Source organism: Hemicordylus capensis, chromosome 1, assembly GCF_027244095.1.
Source record: "Hemicordylus capensis ecotype Gifberg chromosome 1, rHemCap1.1.pri, whole genome shotgun sequence".
Lineage (NCBI taxonomy): Eukaryota > Metazoa > Chordata > Lepidosauria > Squamata > Cordylidae > Hemicordylus > Hemicordylus capensis.
Genome location: NC_069657.1, coordinates 200,379,005 through 200,396,776, shown reverse-complemented (window position 1 = coordinate 200,396,776; position 17,772 = coordinate 200,379,005).

The following is a 17,772-nucleotide window of genomic DNA, read 5'->3' as shown; positions in this document are numbered from 1 at the left end:
CATGACTTATGTAGTAAATGTCATCACCTTCAAACATATGCTTTGCCTCCATTTGCTGGATAGTTATGTGGCTAATACTCAAACCAACAATCCATCATAATCAACAGAATTATGATAAATATCCCCATCCGTTACAATATTGGCCAGTGCTTTTCATTACTACATTGTCTAGATCTAATTTCAATGTGGCTCCTTCTCACTATATTTCCACAGTGAGCTAGTCATTATCTCCAGCCTAATCTTGCAGTTCTCAATGAAGGGGGTGGGGGAGAAGCAATTTAATTAGGGATTTTATGGGAATTTCACCTCAGGTTGTATCTACCCTGAAGAGTGGTGTATGACCTTATAAATGGTAGCTATTTATATATTAAAGAAAGGTTCATCCTACACTCAGTATTTATATCTGATTTATTTTTTTTTACCCCAAGGTGTCACTTACTGAAATAAAGTATGGTCTGTGAATTTATATAAATTCTGACATTTCTATTGAAACGTATATTTGATGGCTCCATTATGTGAACTCACTGGGGCTCTCATTCACATACACATTAATATCTGTGAGATCATGGGCTGCTCTATTCCCTTCAAAGTTAGGGGATGCTGTGGATACAGCATTTCCCAACAGTAGGGTAACATTAGAGTGAATGGGGCACACCTGTTCATATGGTGCTGCATACAGTATGTACTCTGAAGACCCATTCAATAATAATAATAATAATAATAATTTGATTTCTATACCGCCCTTCCAAAAATGGCTCAGGGTGGTTTACACAGAGAAATAACAAACAAATAAAATGGAACCCTGTCCCCAAAGGGCTCACATTCTAAAAAGAAACATAAGATAGACACCAGCAACAGTCACTGGTCAATTATGGATTGCATTCTTACTTAATACCTGCTTACTTAATTGAATTCTTTGTACAATTTCAAATATGTCTTTCAAATAGCCGCTTTTCACTTTACATATATGTGGCACTGATCTACATTGTGATTCTTTCATTTTAAAATTGAGATAATATCCCTTTCTTAATTGATTAATTCAGATCTAATATGAATGTGACAAATATTTATATAGCGCTTTTCAACCAAAGTTTCCAAAGCAGTTTAGATAGATAGATAGATAGATAGATAGATAGATAGATAGATAGATAGATAGAAGATATAAATAAATAACTTGAAACTAGGGTGCCAATCAAACCACAGCAAACCTATGACCAGTAACTCTTCTTCACAAAGAAGAATAGTTGAAGGTATTATTAATATAAACTTCCTGATAATATTTTTTTTTAAGAAACAGAAAAGTGTGTTTGGATGTCATTGTTTACCACTCTGAGCTGATGTTTATATCTTGACTAAAAAACCTGTTTAAACATAAGCACACAACAAAATTCTGAAATACACACCAAAAACCCTAACCCTTGCCACTCAGAATCAAATGCTAAAATTTCTCCAAGTACTACCAGATTTTGCTACTGAGGCAAAATCCAGAGGTACTGCTTGTAGCACCACCCAGTTGTTGCTTTTCATCTATGAGCTGCATGCAGAATGAAACAGATTTTGTTCAGGCACATTTTGAAATTCAAGCCTGCATAGTTAATTCATCTTACTGTTTTGAGGTAGTGGGGAAATGTTCATGCAAGATATAATGATGTGGTTTGTATTATGTACAACAATGTTTTCCCTGACCATGATTCTCCTGTTTGGTAAGTTAAGGCTGATTCAAACATTTCTTCACCATAAGGTGACTATTAGAGAGTGGAGGTAGGAATTAGTTTACTTGTGAATGGATTCAATAAGCTCTTGGCTTTCTCACCACAAGACTTAGAAAGTTAATACACTGGACTGCTGTCAAAAACTAAACAGGCCAAAACAAACAGGCCAAAACTAAACCCATTAACAAGACCAAATACCACACAAATATTGGCCTCAAAATGACTATGCACTTAGACAGTGGCCAAAAAAGAAAAAGAAAAGTGGCTATTGTGTACTCTAAACTCCTGCACAGTTCAATTACATTTATTACTGAATATTCTACTGGATGACTTCCTCTTCTTCTTCTTCTTCTTCTTCTTCTTCTTCTTCTTCTTCTTCTTCTTCTTCTTCTTCTTCTTCTTCTTCTTTTTTGTTTCACACCACCCAGAGACACAGGTTTTGGGTGGTATATAAATATGTTAAATAAATAAATAAATCAGGAAGGAACTGTGTAGATCAGGCACTGGCTCTTTTCTCGGCAGCCCACAAGGGTTAGGGATGATGGGCTGCTGGTCACAAGAAAGAAGAGATGGGATGTGCAGCATTAGATTGTGGGAGAAAAGTAGGGAAAACATTTATGAAATGCACATGCCCAGCCTCTAAATTCTCCCCCAGTTTTAGCCAAATTTTGCTCTGTAGCCTTCTAAAAGAAAGAGTAAAGAGTCTACTGCAAAAGGTAAGGGGGCTGGATTCCCTCTGTCTTCTCCCTGTAATTTCACATTGATGACAACTGGTTCCAGCAGGGGCCAGGGCACTCATACCTCAGCCCATAATCCCCTTCATCTGGAAAAATCAGATGATATTATTGGATCAGTTTGGTGCCACTAGGAACATAGGAAACTGCCATATACTGAGTCAGACCATTGGTCTATCTAGCTCAGTATTGTCTTCACAGACTGGCAGCGGCTTCTCCAAGGTTGCAGGCAGGAATCTCTCTCAGTCCTATCTTGGAGAAGCCAGGGAGGGAACTTGAAACTTTCTGCTCTTCCCAGAGCAGCTTCATCCCCTGAGGAGAATATCTTGCAGTGCTCACACATCAAGTCTCCCATTCAGATGCAATCAGGGCAGACCCTGCTTAGCTATGGGGACAAGTTATGCTTGCTACCACAAGACCAGCTCTCCTCTCAGTTGAAGTGTGTGTGTAATATTATATTTCTGAGCAACATCTACCTGAGAGACACCACCAGATCCTGCCTCTGCACCATCAGATCACTAGCTTTCAGCTACGGTTACCAATCGAGGAAAATAAATGGCCTGGATGGGATTTTTGCTTTCAGATTAGTTGCCAGAAAAGCAAGGGGTTCGCCCCACCAATCAACTTAAAATAAAAATGTTATACAATCTAGGTGAATAGTCAGCTTTTGCAAAAGGTTCTGCCCTTGGATCAACCAAAAAACACTGGCTGAAATCCACACTGGCTCTGCACTGGTGCAGCAGGGACTGACACCCAAGCTAATGCTGCATCATTGAGTAAGGAGGCCGGGGCGATTTTCAGCTATCTCTCCTTTCCTCTGAAGCCCAGTGTGCCTTCCAAAAATATGTCCCTGAGAGCTGCATAACCCTCAGGGACTTATTTCCAAGAGACACAGAGGAATTAAGAGGGAAGGGGAAATCAACAAAAAACACCCCACTCCTGTCATACGACAGCACAGCATTAGTCTGGATATCAGCCCCTGTTGCTCCAGTGCATCCGCTAGTGCAGATATGCCAGCCACTGAGTTACACCAGCACCCAAGTTTTTGAATGGGTTCCTTGAAACCCATTCAGTTATTAGAATTTCTGTTTCCATTAGTTGGCAGCCTTGCCTTCAGCCCTTCCCTTTTCAGCCAGAGTGATATCTGCCTGCCTGCTTGCCATCTGTCTGCTTGCTGCCTGCCCAAGGTATTTGCCCACCTTCAAGCCTGAGTCCCTGACACCAGGTTTTATTCCCAATCTGACACACAGGATCTCAAGCAGTTGAATTAAGCTTTTGCCTTTTCACATCAGACACAAAAGGAAAGGACATTTCTCCAGCAGATAGTATCTTGTGTCTGGTTTTCTACAGTGAGCGACAAAAGGCATAATAAAGGGCCTAACATTTTCTATGAGACAAGAGTCTTGTGTCATGATCTTCAGGATCAACATCTTCCTTTTCATCCAACTGCTCATTTCTCCTAATTTCAATCTTTGATAGGCAAGGGGAGTGGGGCGAGATGGAAGCAGGAAAGCTACTGGGGTGCAATAACTTCTCATGGAATGATAGATAGAGTTGATACTGGGAATATCAAATTAATCAGACATGATACCTAATTTTTGTTCTTTTTCAGGCATTTTTAGCAATAATGAATCATGTCACTTTATGTCAAGCAATGGACATTCAGCAATCAGAGTCTGATTATACAGTGATGTACCTTAACTCGTGTAGGGTTCTCAGGCATACTGCTGTGCTAATTGGCATGATAAAGGAGCTGGATGTAGTATATGACTTCAATTAATTAATTACTCAATTAAATCAATAGTAGCCCACAACTGAATCCTAATAATTTCCACACCACCACACAAATGCGTAGAGCAGGTCAGCCAAACTGAAGATATTTGAAACTGTATTGAGACCCTAGAATAAAGAGCTACAGATCACACAAAAGTAATAGTAGCCATTTCAGTCTTATTAGGAACAAGTTGTTCTAGTAAAAACTAATCAACCTACTTTCCTTTCACTGTCTCTACAACAGGCCTAAATTTGGTTCGAACTGGGGTCCACAAGTTAGATCTCTTACACCTCAAATGTTCATGCATCTGCCATATTGGATCGGAGTGGATGACCAAACTACACCACTTAGGTGTACCTGTGTGTCATGCACTACAACTGCACCTAATTTGGTTCAAATTGGTTAGACAGTCCTCAAGTTAGGCTACTTGCACCTCAAAAGTTCACACATCCACCATCTTGGATCAGGGTGGATGACATCATCACAAACTACACCATTGGAGCATCCCTATGTGTCCATACAGCTGTAGCAAATTTGATTCAAATCAGTTAGACTGTCCACAAATTAGTGTACTTGCACCTCATACGTTTATGTGTCTCCCATCTTGAAGTGGAGTGGATAACATCGTCACAATCTACACTGTTGCGGTGTTTCTATATGTCCCTACAGCTGTGGCAAATTTGGTTCAAATCAGTTAAGAGGTTTACAAGTTAGCCCACTTGCGCCTCCAGAGTTCACCTGTCCACCATCTTGAATGGAGCGGATGGCATCATCACAAACTACACCATTTAGGGGTCCCTATGCGTCGCTACAGCTGCAGCAAATTTGGTTCAAATCAGTTAAGTGGTTCACAAGTTAGCCCACTTGTGCCTCAAAAGTTTATGTGTCTGCCATCCTGAATCAGTGTGGATGACATCATCACAAACTATGCCATTGTATGTCACTCACTGCAACTGTACCCATTTTGGTTCAAATGGGTTAGTCAATCCATAGATTAGCCCACTTGTGCCTCAGATGTTCACATGGCCACCATTTTGAACTGGAGTGCATGACATCATCACACAGCATGTCATTTGGGCATCTCTATATTTCCCTATAGCTGTAGCAAATTTGGTTCAAATCGGTTGAGCACTTCACAAATTAGCCCACTTGCACCTCAAAGGTTTATGCATCCACCATAATGGCAAAGAGGCACCTTTTGATGTGGTGATTCTCTTTATTTAGCAGGGGGAAAGTAACTGGCCCTATCAAACCCCAGCACAGTACTTCCGCTGACTGTTGCTGGTGTCTCTTACGTTTCTTTTAGATTTTGAGCCCTTTGGGGACAGGGTTCTATCTTATTTTTATTTATTATTTCTCTGTGTAATTTCCCTGAGCCATTTTTGGAAGGGCGGTATAGAAATCGAATAACTAACTAACTAACCATCTTGGATCCAAGTGGATGACATCATTGTAAACTATGCCGTTGAGGTGTCCCTCTGTGTCCCTACAACTGTACCCAATTTGATTCATATTGGTCCAGGTGTTGCGAAATTGACAGGGGGACACACACACAGAATGCTGGGTGATCTCATAAACCTACTGGAAAGTAGGCTTAAAATGAAAAAACTACAGTCTGCTAATACCTCTATCAGGAACAACCAGATTGCTGTAAAGGTAGGATGGACTGTACTACATTAGGTGAGGGAATTGGGTTGGATTTGCTCAACATCAAGACTGATGAAGAGTTCTGTGATGAATTTTAGAACTGACTTAGTGTAGGAATCTGCTATAGCAACTCTGACAGATGCCTGCCCAGCGCCTGTTTGAAAACCTCTAGACAGGAAGAGTCCACCACTGTAGGACAGACATGGGCAGTCTGTTCCACTATCAAATAGCTCTTACTTACTATTAGCAATTTCCTCCTAAAACATCACCAGAATCTACTTTCTTATAATTTCAACCTATTGTTTCTACTTCTGCCCTCAGGAGCAGCAGAGATCAAGTCTACTCCTTCTTCTATCTGACAGTGGAATGGCTACAGCATATCTCGCCTTAATTTTCTCTTCTACAGCCTAAACTTAACCTGCCTCTTTCAGCCGTTCCACTTCTGACTTGGATTCCAGGCTCTCACCATCTTTGTTGCCCTCCTCCTAACCTGTCCCAGTTTAACAATCACCTGAAAATGAAGTGCTAGAATTGGACATGGTATTCCGAGTGAGGTCTGACCAGTGCAAACTAGAGTGGAACTCAAATGCTTGTTGCTCACAACTTTGTGCTATTTTGGTTGGTCCTAATAAATATATTACCCTGAGCAGTAGTGTACTGTAGGGGCAGGGTATGCATATTTTAGATAGATAGATAGATAGATAGATAGATAGATAGATAGATAGATAGATAGATAGATAGATAGATAAAAATGAATATAAATTGTGTGTGTGTGTGTGTGTGTGTGTGTGTGTGTGTAAATGCATCCAGTCAGAAGCCATGTTATGCATTTACAAGATGTATTTTGATGATTATTGAAAGAAAACAAATATTTTCTACAGTGATGGTTGCTGAAGGAATTGTTGGTCTTTGGCTTAAGGTGCCCCTAGATGTTCACAACTTTGTGGACCTTACCAGTCTGATTGTTGGCAAAAGTAGGGAGCTGAGAACACCAATTCCTGGTCTTAACTGCTGATCTTTATCTATATCTAACCATACTGACCCATTTAGAACTTTATGTAGGTTTTAATACCATAGATGATGAGATGGTCTTGCGAATGCCCATGCTGGAATAGTACTGAATCATTGATATACAGGGGGTGATTATGGTAAAGTGGTCAAACACAGATGGAGGAGACCTGAATTCCAATCCCTATTCAGCCATGAAGCTGGTCTCTGTCTCCTAGCCTAAACTGCCTCATTGGGTTGTTGTGAGAATACAGTGAAGGAAAGTCCCATGAATGCCTTTCTCCGTGTAGGTAGGGCAAATGTCACAAATAAAACTAGATTGATTAATTAACTAATTTGAAGTTCAGTGCAATAACGGAATGCCTTTTCTCATTTATGTGGCAGGAGAATGTCAGCCTGATCCACTCATGCAATAAAATGAGCTGGAAGGCTGCTGAGACAGTAGAGCACACAGCACCACTTGAGACTTTGGGTGTGGGGGACACATTTCTCAATGCTCCCTTACGCTAAAAACATCCTGCATGTGGAAAACCAGCACTGCAGGCAAAGGGCTGGCTTGTTTGTCTTTGCAGGGAAGGACATTATTCCCCACTTTCAGTCTGAAATGGTACAGCCTATCCGGCCACACTGGGATTCTGCCACCTCAGTTCCACCTTATTCTATTGCACATGTAGACCCAAGCCTCAGAGGATGCTGATAGCTGATTTATAATTACTCTTCTCCAAAACTGCATTGTCTGTCCAACATGAGGCCGCTTCTCCTGTTCTTATTGCAGTCTCTGAGGGGCTTGATGGATAAAGTATTGGTGAATAAAGCCAGAAGCTAAATCTGAGTATCTTCCAGGGGTGTTGTAACAACTTTCTCATTTGGGCAAGTTTACACTAGTTAGCGAGCCACCTAATGGCGCAGTGGGGAAAATGACTTGATTAACAAGCCAGAGGTTGCCAGTTTGAATCCCCGCTGGTATGTTTCCCAGACTATGGGAAATTCCTATATCGGACAGCAGCGATATAGGAAGATGCTGAAAGGCATCATCTCATACTGCGCGGGAGATGGCAATGGTAAACCCCTCCTGTATTCTACCAAAGACAACCACATGGCTCTGTGGTTGCCAGGAGTCAACACTGACTCAACGGCACACTTTACTTTACTCTAGTTAGGGCTAAGTTGAAGGCTGGGTTTTTAATGCTGGTATGCATTAATAACTTTACCTTATGTTATTATTGTGGTGAGCATTTTGCCCTGCTTCTAATGGACCAGAAGCTTAAATACATAATTAAATTATTTTTTTCAGGAAATATTTGGGATTTTTTTAATGGTTGTGTTTTATTTATTCAGGAAGCAATGTGTGTTTAGTCAGCTTTGTGGGTGTCTGTTGCCTTTGCTCTCGTAGAACTTTCCACCCACTATGGGCTTCTTTTAAATCTGGCTGCCACATGGGAAGAAGCAAAAGGAACAACAAAGGATGTAACTGTTTGGCGATAGCTGCTTATTGTTTATTTCTTTTATGCATCTTCCAAAGGTAAAAGTGTGCAGGAAATATAGATTATTCTAGTCCAGCTGAATGTAAATGCAAACAAACATGTCTTTATGCCACGTTCCACAATTATCTGGCATTTCTTCAGTCCTTGCAAAAATGTAGGTTAAAATGAAGTTTTACAAAAACGATTGCCAGTCCACACATTACAGAAGAAGTCACCCTGCCAATGTTTTTAAAAGTAATAAACACTGTAACATATGAAGCAACTGCACACATGTATTTCGCTGTGTATTCGCCATGCAAAGAAGCTACAGGAAATGCAGGGGAATGTCTGCTCTTCATGGTGTGTTTCTGCCATGAACACATGTTAAAATAAATGTGTAAGAAAGACAGACTTTATGGGTTTTCCTGACAAAACACAGAGCAAGTTCACTTAACTGATAATGCATGAAACTGACACTCCTATGAAACCCCAAATGAGCCTTGACAATTTTCTATCTAGTTCTATTTTCTGTCTAGTCTAGTCCCACCCAGAGGCTGCAGTCCTATGCACGCAGTTACTTGGGAATAAGCACATGAAGGATGCAATTCTGAATGAGCTGCATATTTATTTATTTATTTTACTTACTTACTTACTTACTTACTTACTATATTTTTATACTGCCCAAAACTTAAGTCTCTGGGCGGTTTACAACAAAATAAAAACAGAAAGTAAAACATTAGTTAAAACAAAAACAAAAAGTTTAAAACATTACAACAATTTAAAATTTGTAAAACAATACTTTAAAACAGCATTAAAACCATTAAAACAATATTAATTAAAAGCCTGGGTGAACAGATGCATCTTTAAGGACATTTAAAAAGCTGTCAGAAATGGGGAGGCTCTTATTTCACTAGCGAGCACATTCCAAAGCCTCTGGGCAGCAGCGAAGAAGGCCCATCCCTGAGTGGCCACCAGACGAGCTGGTGGCAAATGTAGACGGACCTCTCCAGATGATCTCAGTGGGTGGTGGGGTTCATATGATCAGATTGCACACTTGGTTACGACTAATCCGGATTATTTATTTAATTCAGACAACAGGTTATGAAGAAAACCCAGAAACTGCTGGATCACCAAACTGGCTGAGTTTCTTAGCTGGAGAACTTGAATGATTTGCTTGATTCCCCCAATAAAGACAAACCATGTTGTCACTGCTGCTGCTGTTATTATTGCTACACCATCAATGTGCATGATGCTCTACAAAGAGTGAGAAGATGCTGAATTTGTACCAATTCAGGCAATGGATTGACAATTTCAGGTTCTTTGCTTCAACTGGGCTATACAGAGCAGCCTGCCCTATACATTAAAGCTATATCAGTGCATATTTTTAAATACCTTTACGACTTCCCTCAAGCGATCTTTGGTACTGCAGTTTGGTGTCTGTGTGGAGAATTCTCTGCTAAAGATATCTCGCAACCCTTCTAATAAAATTACATTTCTCAGAGTTCCCTGAGTAGACTCTGAAGCTAGTTTAGTGTAGATACACCCTAAGACGGTATTTTACTGCTCTAGTGTTATGATAATAAGAGGGGTGGCATGTGACAAAGTGAAAAAGTGGTCATTTACCACACGCAGTGAACACTTGAAGAAACACTTGAAGGAAACATTTGAAAGAAACACTTGCTCTTGGCTTGTTTTAGTTAGTTAGTTTTACATTTATATCCCACTCTTACTCCAAGGAGTCCAGAGCAGTGTACATGGTTCTGTTTGTATTCATAACAACCCTGTGAGAGAACTGACCAGACTTTCATGGCTGAACAGGGATTTGAGCTCAGTCTCTCCAAACCTTGTCTAGGGGTGTCAGAAGTGCCCCTAGGTAATTTTTGAGCCTGCATCTAAAGGCCTTTGGAGCCCCACCCCCACTGGAGCCCCCTCCCCACAAATCAAGCAGCACCCCCCTACACACACACTGTGACACACTGAGTATTTTTAACACATGGGTTTCATGGGGCTTTTTTTTGTTTTTGTTGTATTTTACATTTATATTGGTTTTTGAGGAAACAAACAGCAATTGAACTCACAAGTATGTAAGAATATAAAACAGGTATATTTATGCAAATATGCATTAGCAGAAATGTTTCAACATGCAACAACACTTTCCCCACTATCCTCTCTATCTCTAAAAGAATGAACCAGCACAGATCACAATTGCACTCTGCTGCACCGCACAGTACAGGCCCACAGCATGGCACTGTGACCACACCAGCCAGGGCAGGCTAAAGAGGATTTGGAGGCCCCCAGGGGATGTGGAGGCCCTGGACTTCAGCCCCAAAGTCCAGGGGTAAGAGCACTACTGAGGGGTGTGCACAAACTAAAAAATGTGTTTCGGTTCAAATTAAAATCAATTCTAACCGAACCACATTCCGCCAAACCAGTTTGGACAAACTGACCAGTCAGTCCAGTCTGTTCAATTGAACTGTTCAGTGGTCTAGGCAGCAATATTTTAAAAGGGGAATCTGGTCTTTGTTTAAGTCTTTTACTGGGCTCGGTGCCACTCCCTGCTTGCTGCTCCCCGCTGCTCAAAGCCCCCATCCCCAGGCAAATCACTGGCCGGATCACTCTTAAAACACAGGCCGCCTGCACAGTGGCAACATGGTTCCATGCAAATTGCGTGTCTATGCAAATGAATCCTGTGTACGTGCGGAGACCACGCAAATGAGAGCCTTCAAGGGAGCCCTTAAAACCCATCTGTTTGGCCTGGCCTTTCAGGATTTTTAATTAGTTTTAATTGTTTTAATGTTAACCTGGTTTTCAGGGTTTGAATTGTTCTGATAGTTTAATTGTTTTTTAAGATGTTTTTAAATTGTTGTTTATATTTGTATTTCTTTTTTAATTGTTTTTAATGATTTCTGTTTTTACTTGTAAACTGCCCTGAGCCAGCTCGGAAGGGCGGTATAAAAATCAAATAAATAAATAAATAAACAAACAAACAAACAAATAAATAAATAGTCTCCAAGCATGTGTGGAGGGTGGAACCACACTGCCGCCACGCAGGCAGCCTGTGTTTTAAGAGTGATCTAGCCGGCGATTCGGCTGGGGATGGGGGCAGCAAGCGGGGAGCAGCGTCAAGCTGGGTAAGAGACTTAAACAACCTTTCTCATTGCTTCCCCACCACCGACCCACTCCCCCTGGATGTAGAACTGATTCACATCAAATCGGGCTTGGCCTAGTTTGATCGCGGACCAAGCTGGCCCCGATTCAGTTCACAATCAAACTGCCCAGTTGGCCCTGTTCGATGCAAACCGGTTCTACATTGAACAGTTCATGCACACCCCTAACCTAGTCCAACACTCTAACCACCACACTACGCTATTCACAAATGCAAAAACTAGTCTTGGTTGTTTTAGTCAATGGATTTTACCTTTCTGCACCATTTGATCTAGGCAGAAATTTGCTAGAAATAATTATGAGTAGAGGAGAGAGCAAGAGAATGCAACTCAAATGATCCAGCTTCACATTTTTAACGATAATGTTTTGCACACCATTAATCTCCTAGAGCAGACACTTTGCGGTGGCTTAGAACAACAAGAAGCATACATTTAAACCAAGCCACTGGATTTCTCAATAAAGCCATTTGAAGGGATGTGTAGTATTATTTTCATGGGAGTTAAACTTTAATATTTCACTTCTGCTCACAGCATTTAACCAGTCTCATTATCCATATGTGTTGGCAAAGCCTTTTCATTATGGGCAATCAAAGTAAATACAAAATGAAGGACTAAAGGCGTTTGTGTAGTTAAGGTTAAAACACATCCATGCTGGCTGGTTGCCAGCCTCCCAGATTGCTGAAGATTGCTGAAGTTCTACCACCTGCTGCCTGTCCTGGGAGCTGCTTGTGAGGGGAGTGGCTTCTGAGGCTTGCAAGCTTAAAAGCAAGGAGGCTTGCCATAGGCATAGCCATCAGGCTGCCTGTGGGCAGCTGCCAAAGGGGGCTGGCCTTTGGGGGTTGGGCCGGGCCGGGCCGGGCCGGGCCGGGCCAGGCCTCTTGCAGACATGTGTTTGGGCTCTCTTGAGTGGGATGGTGCTGGGGGTGTGCCCAGCAGTTCTGGGGCAGCTATTACTGTAGTGGTGGGGAATAGAAGAATTGGCACTGGCAGAGCAGCTGGCCGTTACAGGGGAAAGGAAATCAGTAATTTAGTAACTGTTTCCACTTCCAACTGCTCTGTCAACTCTTCAGCCTCGGGGAACAGCTCCATCAACCCACAGAATCTGGCCTTGCTCCTCTGTAATGCCAGGTCAGTTCAGAATAAGACCGAAATTGTCCACGATTTGATCGTGGATGAGGGAGCTGACCTGGCATATATAACCGAGACCTGGTTGGGGGAGGTGAGTGGTCCAGTGTGGGCTCAGCTTCTCCCACCAGGTTACTCTGTCGTGGAGCAGGCCAGGGGAAGTGGGGGTGGCGGGGGTGGCGTGGTTGTGGTCCATAAGAATACAATTTCCCTTACCAGGGCCCCTGTGAGACAGCTGACTTATACTGAGTGCATATTTTTGAGGCTGGGAACTAGAGATAGATTGGGGATTCTGTTGGTGTACCATCCACCCCGCTGCCCAACTGACTCCCTAAGTGAGCTGACAGAGCTGGTCGCGGAGTTGGTGTTGGAGTCTCCTAGACTTTTGGTGCTGGGGGACTTCAATATCCACTTTGGGGCCGGCTTGTCTGGTGCAGCTCAGGAGTTCATAGTCGCCATGACAACTATGGGCCTATCCCAGTTAGTTTCTGAACCAACTCATGTTGCTGGACATGCACTCGATTTGATCTTTTGTTCGGCTCAGGAGGGTGTTCCGTGGATGGGGGATCCAGTGGTTTCCCCATTGTCATGGACGGACCACTACCTGTTTAAGGTTGGTCTCACAGCCACAATCCACCCCTGCAGGGGTGGTGGACCTATTAGGATGGTCCGTCCGAAAAGGCTGCTGGACCCAGTGGGATTTCAAAATGCCTTGGAGGATTTTGACTTTGGTGCAGCCAGTGATTCTGTCAATGCCCTGGTAGGAACCTGGAACAGGGAACTCAACAGGGCAGTAGACACGATTGCTCCTAAGTGTCCCTTCCGACCTGCTACAAAAAAGGCCCCTTGGTATACTGAGGAACTGCGGGGGCTGAAGCAGTTGGGTAGGCGACAAGAGCACAAGTGGAAGAGAATTCGGTTCGAATCTGACAGGATTAAGCGTGTGACCCATTTGAAGGCTTATGCGGTGGCAGTGCACACAGCGAAAAAGAGATTCTGGTCTGCGTGCATTGCAGCTGCAGGTTCATGCTCAGCAGAGCTATCCCGAGTTGTAAGGAGTTTGGTTTCTGCTCCTTCTGTTTCCAATCAGTCCCCTGAGTTGCTCTGCTATGATGCCTTTAATGGGTTCTTTGCGAATAAGATCTCCTGTATTCGTGCCGACCTGGACTCTACTATTTCTGCAAGGGCTGTGGAGGAGGTATCCAGCAATCCCTCTTGCAGTATTAGATTGGATCATTTTCAATCTGTGACTCCTGAGGATGTGGACAAGCTGCTTGGGGTGGTGTGGCCTACCACCTGTTCTCTGGATCCTTGCCCGACTTGGCTGTACCTATCTAGCAGGGAGATTGTTGGAGGTGGCCTAGTTAATATTGTAAATGCATCACTGAGGGAGGGTAGGGTGCCCCCCTGCCTGAAGGAGGCAATGGTTAGACCACTCTTAAATAAGCCTTCCTTGGACCCCTTAGCGATGGACAGCTACAGGCCAATCTCCAATCTCCCTTGGTTGGGCAAGGTGATTGAGAGGGTGGTGGCCGACCAGCTCTAGGCAGTCTTGGAGGAAACTGATTATCTAGACCCATTTCAAACTGGATTTAGAGCTGGCTATGGAGTTGAGACAGCCTTGGTCGGCCTGATGGATGACCTTTTCCGGCGAATCGACAGAGGGAGTGTGACTCTGCTGGTTCTTCTGGATCTCTCAGCAGCGTTCGATACCATTGACCATGGTATCCTTCTGGATCGCCTGGAGGAGTTGGGGATGGGGGCATAGCTTTGCAGTGGTTCTGCTCCTATCTCTCAGGTAGATTCCAGATGGTGGAGCTTGGTGACAGTTGCTCCTCAAAACAGGAGCTGTTATATGGAGTCCCTCAGGGCTCCATTCTGTCACCAATGCTTTTTAACATCTACATGAAACCGCTGGGTGAGGTCATCAGGAGGTTTGGTGCTGGGTGTTATCAGTATGCTGATAACACTCAAATCTACTTCTCCTTTTCATCTTCAGGAAATGGCACTCATTCTCTAAATGACTGCCTACAGGCAGTAATGGGCTGGATGAGGGAGAACAAATTGAAGCTGAATCCAAGGAAGATGGAGGTGTTCACTGTGGGGGCTCAGAATCTGAGGGGTGAGTTAGATCTTCCTGTGCTGGATGGGGTTACACTCCCCCAAAAGGAGCAGGTGCTCAACTTGGGAGTACTCCTGGACCCAGGCCTCACCCTGGTATCTCAGGTGGAGGCCATAGCCAGGAGTGCTTTCTATCCACTTCGGCTGATTCAACAGCTGCGCCCATTCCTTGAAGCGGATGACCTCAAAACAGTGGTGCATCAGCTGGTAACCTCCCGGCTTGACTATTGCAATGAGCTCTACGTGGGGCTACCTTTGTACGTAGTCCGGAAGCTTCAGTTAGTTCAGAATGCGGCAGCCAGACTGCTCTCTGGGGCAACCCGGAGAGACCATATCATGCCTGTTTGAAACAGTTACACTGGCTGCTGATATGTTTCCGGGCAAAATACGAAGTGCTGGTTATTACCTTTAAAGCCCTGAATGGCTTGGGTCCGAGATATTTTAGAGAACGCCTTCTTTTACATGATCCCCACCGCACATTAAGGTCATCTGAGGAGGTCCGTCTCCAGTTACCACCAGTTCGTTTGGTGGCAACTCAGAGGCGGACTTTCTCTGTAGCTGCTCCCGGGCTGTGGAATGCACTCCCAGCAGAAATTCGTAATCTTAATTCCTTACTGACCTTCAAGAGAGCTCTTAAAACCCATCTGTTTGGCCTGGCCTTTGAGAGTTTTTAATTAATTTTAATTGTTTTAATGTTAACCTGGTTTTCAGGGTTTTAATTGTTCTGATAGTTTAGTTGTGTTTTAAGATGTTTTTAAATTGGTGTTTATATTTGTATTTCTGTTTTTAATTGTAAACTGCCCTGAGTCATTTCGGAAGGGCAGTATAAAAATCAAACAAATAAATAAATAAATAAATAAATAAATGAAATATCCTATAGGACAGGAAATGTTCTGTATGATGTATAGATGTTCTATACAGAACAAGAAATGTTCTATAGGATCTATATTGATTAGGAAATGTTCTATTGGATGTATAGGATGTTCTATAAGTTGTCCCAAGTGTTTTAGGACCTGTGCCTTCTCTTTGCAAATAATTTAGTTAGTATGTAATTTCAGCTTTCAAAATCCACATATACTTCTCCACCCCACAACAATTCCAGTTCTCACATACAGTTTGGGTTCTGGATATTGGAAGGACCCTCTGCTCCAAAATGTTTCTGCCCACCAAACAAGAGCATTGGAGGGGGCTCTGCTCCATGTGCCAATGATGAGGGAGACTCGGTTGTCATGTACATGGGACAGGGCCTTCTTGGTCATTGCCCCCAGGCTTTGGAATGCTCTACCAACAGGCATCTGCTCCTAAGTCTCCCTCACAGTTTTTAGAAAGCAGGTAAACCTGGCTTTTTACCCCAGCTTTTATATGACTGCTGTTTCCCTCTTCTGTTCATCTTGCTTTTTGTGTGCTGCTGTTATTGTTTAATTAGGTGCCTGTTTTTTAACTCCTGAACAGATTTGTATTTTTGATACTTGTATTTAATATTTGTACTGTTTTTAATTTTTATAGATTTGCATTTTTAAAAAATGTTGTGAATTATATTAATGCAAATTCCATATTAAAAATTAATATGGGATTATTTTTAATGAAAGTTGGTATATAAATTTAACAACAAACACTTACTACCCCTGTGGCATGTAGAGTGGGTAAATGCTCCTGATTCTTATTTTTGTGTTCAATCCACTTAATAAGGAAGCGTGGCCTATTGAGTACATAACATTACAAGATGGAGTTTATGGCCTCCAAGGGACATCCATCTGTCCAAAGAGACACTAGCCATGAGTTGGAGTACACAACTTAGTTGGCCACCATTTGGCCTCTCTGGAGCTTAGCATGAGCTATGAGGGATTTATAGAACATCTCATAAATCTTTGCAGAAGGTCATGGAACTAATAAAAATCATCTCATTTTAAAAGTGTCCAGCAATATTAGCATAGACTGACTCTTACTGCACACTGAGTAATAATAAACATTTGGTTGGTTAGCTTGTATATCCTTTTTATTAGCTACCTCTCACACAGTAAGTTGTTTTTGTATTGGAAATTACCAGAAACAGGCGAGCACAAAGGGAATGCTGGTGTGTTGCTGTGACATAGATTTTAAATCATTGTTACTGTGTTGAACTGCAGTGATTCTGCATTGCTTCCCTTTATTCAGAAAGGTGCTTCCTCCCATTTAAGACAAGGTCGGCACCAGGTCTAGTGAATATAAATAGTCAAAAGCATGGTTAAGTATTATGCAATGCATGTGTACATTCAGTTTGGTGCATGATAGGTCAAAAAAGCATTCCATTCTATCTAACCCCAGAGTATCATTTATGTATTATAGACCATGATCTTGCTACTGGGACTGACAGCCCAATTCTAACCATACTCCTTTGGATATTCCATTGAAATCAATTAGACTTATTTCCAGGGAAATGTGTTTCGTATTAGAGTGTGTGACAAAATTTGACATAAAGTTTCTACCAACTGTATCCACAGTGCCTGTTTCTTATTAGACAGAAAAACAGATGTTGCAATGCTCTATTGAGGTAAAGTATGTGCTGTATACCTTTTGAATACTCAAAAAGTACTATGCACATTCTTATTCTTATTTCCAGTTATCTGAATTAAAAAAGGGATTATAAAATCAAATATAACCTACCAAATCTGTTAACAGTCAATCATTTGTTCTAGCAGCTCCAGCAACAATTTCTGGTCAATAAGTGGCTTATTTCTTTGTTATCTTTATATATTGCTTTTCAAACATTTTTGGCTCCCCAAGTGACTTTCAGTTAGAAATCCATCAGAATATACAATATAAGTAACTGGGGTGGAGGTGGAGAGGAGATGGGGTAGTTTGCATCTCTCTTTGCATCTGTCTCTATTCCATCTTCCAGTTCTTCTTTCTTGAGTTTTAAGTTGTTGTTGCTGCTGCTGCTGCTGCTGCTGCTGTCAGTCGCTGGACATGATGTGGGGGGAACTTCTTAGACATTAGTTCACCAATCTCAGCCCCAGGCTTCCAGCTGCTGTTGGCTGCTTGGCC